At 45.6% G+C, this 3,183-nt stretch overlaps 1 pseudogene; it reads right to left on the minus strand.

Annotated features, from left to right (window-relative positions):
- Positions 1-1,549: 1,549 nt before the first annotated feature.
- Positions 1,550-2,691, minus strand: LOC125136610 (glycine cleavage system H protein, mitochondrial-like; annotated as a pseudogene).
- Positions 2,692-3,183: the final 492 nt, after the last annotated feature.

Consider the following 3,183-nt stretch of genomic DNA (forward strand, 5'->3'; position numbering starts at 1 on the left):
CTTCGAGGCGCAAAACCAGTTCAACCACTTACTAACCATGCAAATTTGGAAAGTTGCTTAGCATCTCTGAGTCTAATCCTTCATCAGAACCTACCTCATCAGTTATTGTGAGGCGTCAATGAGATAATATATGTAAAATAGCTGGCATAAAATTACTCAGTGGTCCTTATCTCATCATCATCGTCATTGTCACCATCATCATAATGTGTGTGTGCCTTTTTATTTATTTTATTTTATTTATCTATTTATTTTTGTCTTTTTGCCATTTCTTGGGCCGCTCCCGAGGCATATGGAGGTTCCCAGGCTAGGGGTCGAATCAGAGCTGCGGCCGCCGGCCTACGCCAGAGCCACAGCAACGTGGGATCTGAGCCGCAACTGCAACCTACACCACAGCTCACGGCAATGCCGGATCTTTAACCTACTGAGCAAGGCCAGGGATCGAGCCCAAAACCTCATGGTTCTTAGTCGGATTCGTTAACCACTGCGCTACCACGGGAACTCCCTGTGTGTGCCTTTATATGTGGGCAGAGAGAGGCTATATGTGCAAGTAGGGCCCCAAATGCTGAGTAGTGGTGCTGGGGGATGGGTGATGGATGGGGCCAGGAGGGCAGGAGGCTGCATGAAGTGCTGGGAGAGCCAGGCTTTCCAGGTAGAGTTTTGCAAAAGCAGCAGCCAGGCCAAGGCAAAGATTAGGTTATCAGAAGTGCAGCTGAAAGCAAGATACAAATAAGCACAAAACTAGAGATTATTTGAGCCATAAACAAGAAATCCATTATTTGAGCCATAAACAAGAAATCCAGCTGGAGGCATATCAGGCGAAAGTTGAAGGTTTCTGTGCAGCAGAGGGGGTAGGAGTGCCAAAACTGCTGGCATCAGTCTCCAGGTTTTTGTTAGAACATGGTTTTCTCAGTGACTAATTTGGTAGCAGGTAATGTGAGAATTGCTTTTTCACATCATCTCCTTTAATCCTTATAAGCCTCCTTTGATGGTGGTATCATTCTAACATCCTCACTCTGTAGATGAGAACTCTGAGGCTTGAAAATGTAAACAATTTACCCAAGGTCAGAGCTGGAGAGATCGGGAATTTGAGCCTGCTTTCTTGAATACATTATTCTACCTCCCAATTTTGGTTTAAAAAAAAAAGGTGGAGTTCCCGTCGTGGCGCAGTGGTTAACGAATCCGACTAGGAACCATGAGGTTGCGGGTTCGGTCCCTGCCCTTGCTCAGTGGGTTAACGATCCGGCGTTGCCGTGAGCTGTGGTGTAGGTTGCAGACACGGCTCGGATCCCGCGTTGCTGTGGCTCTGGCGTAGGCCGGTGGCTACAGCTCCGATTCAACCCCTGGCCTGGGAACCTCCATATGCCTCGGGAGCGGCCCAAGAAATGGCAACAACAGCAACAAAAAAGAAAAAGACAAAAAGACCAAAAAAAAGGTAAGTGAGAAGTTCTAAATGATCATCCATGGGCCCCCATCTGCCCCAGTCTTTACTTTGCCTTGCTCTCTGTATTTGTTTGTTTGTTTCAAACTAGTTTATTTAGGGGTTCCACTTTCACTCCTCGATAGATTTTATGTATTTCTCATATGCCTCTTCACTCATTAGTTCATCTAGGTCTGAAGGGTTACCTAGTGTCATCTTGACCAGCCAAACATCTTCATAACAAGATTTGTTGACAAATCCTGGGTTTTCTGCTAGAGCGTCATTAATTTCAGCTACTTCTCCTGATAGAGGAGAATAGAGTTCACTAGCAGCTTTCACGCTTTTCCAAAGCACCAAACTCCTCCAAGAGAAAGGAAGACAAGGATTTATACCACTAAAACCTGGTCTGTTCAATTTTGTCCCAACTTCAGGCTGACTACAATAAACAACATCTCCCAAAGCTTCCTGTGCAAAATTGCTGATTCCCACTGTTCCAATGCCATTTTCTGTTGTTATCCATGTTGTGGAAATAAAATGACTCTGGCTCGGGTTGTCAGTGTCGGAAAATGAGCCATGTGGACAAGGGGAGATCTCGACCAGGCTCTTGACTTCTGCAGAAGGGCGCGGGTGCTCAAAAAGCGGTGCAAAGAAGACAAGACCCTCCCTATTTATCCCTAAGACAGGTGAGGTACCTGTCCCCTTCCCATTGGTCAGGTCAGGGCGCACATTCTCCTCGGTTGGCTGATTGAAACAAACTGTTGCTGGGAGAAGAGGGAAGGGGGGGAGGGTCACAGGAGGGCGTTTCAGCTGAAACCAGAGCAAAGTGCAGTAACCAAGATTTCCTTTGATAGAAAAAGACGTTATGTTACTTTCCCCATCCATTCATGGTTGTCACTGAATTTTTGCACCGTGAGTAGAGCAGGGCTGGTTGTGCAGCAACCTGACGGCACCTGCAGGCAGCATCCAAGGCCATGGCAGGCAGGGCACTGAGGATGTAGACAGAGAGTAGGTTGGAGACAGCAGCCTGCAAACCTGCCTTGCTCTATATTTTTAAAACGTTGAAGCAATGCTGATAGGGGGAGATTTCACATAACCATCCAGATATCAAACTTCTTTGGTAAAACTTCAGAAAAACTGAGGAAATTGGGCCTGCTGAGATATGTCAACAGGGGGCTAGGGCTGAGCCCTGTCCTCCCCTACCCCTCCACATACTCCGTGGGCAAAGGCCCCTCTGCCCCCCTCAACCCAATGGCCCATGTCCACCCTGTAGGCATTAGAATTTGGTCCTTTGAGTTCTTTTATCATCATTCAATTTCCCCTTCCTTTTTCATATAAGCAGAGTCATCAATCTCTTTTTCTTTTTTTCAGTCTCTTCTTAGTTTAGTTTGTTCTTTTTTAAGACTTCACCTTTTAATCCACACTCTTATTTTGAAATGAATTAGAGTAGGAAAACTGATTGTTTAGTTGGCTCAGGCGGTGCCAGGGACAATAATTTGCATTTCGATTCAGTCCTTACGCTTTCTTTGTATACTCAGTTGAAAGCAGGATATTGAAAAGATGTTTGTACACTCATACTCCTAGCAGCATAATTCACAACAGCCAAAAGATGGAGGCACCCCAGTTCATGGACAAGTAAGACATGGTCTATGTATAAGATGGAATATTATTCAGCCTCAAAAGGGAAGGAAATTTGGACAGGGGCTATGCATGGATAAACCTTCAGGACATTAAATTATGCTAAGTGAAATAAGCCAGCCGCAAAAAAT

Source organism: Phacochoerus africanus, chromosome 9 (assembly GCF_016906955.1).
Source record: "Phacochoerus africanus isolate WHEZ1 chromosome 9, ROS_Pafr_v1, whole genome shotgun sequence".
Classification (NCBI taxonomy): domain Eukaryota; kingdom Metazoa; phylum Chordata; class Mammalia; order Artiodactyla; family Suidae; genus Phacochoerus; species Phacochoerus africanus.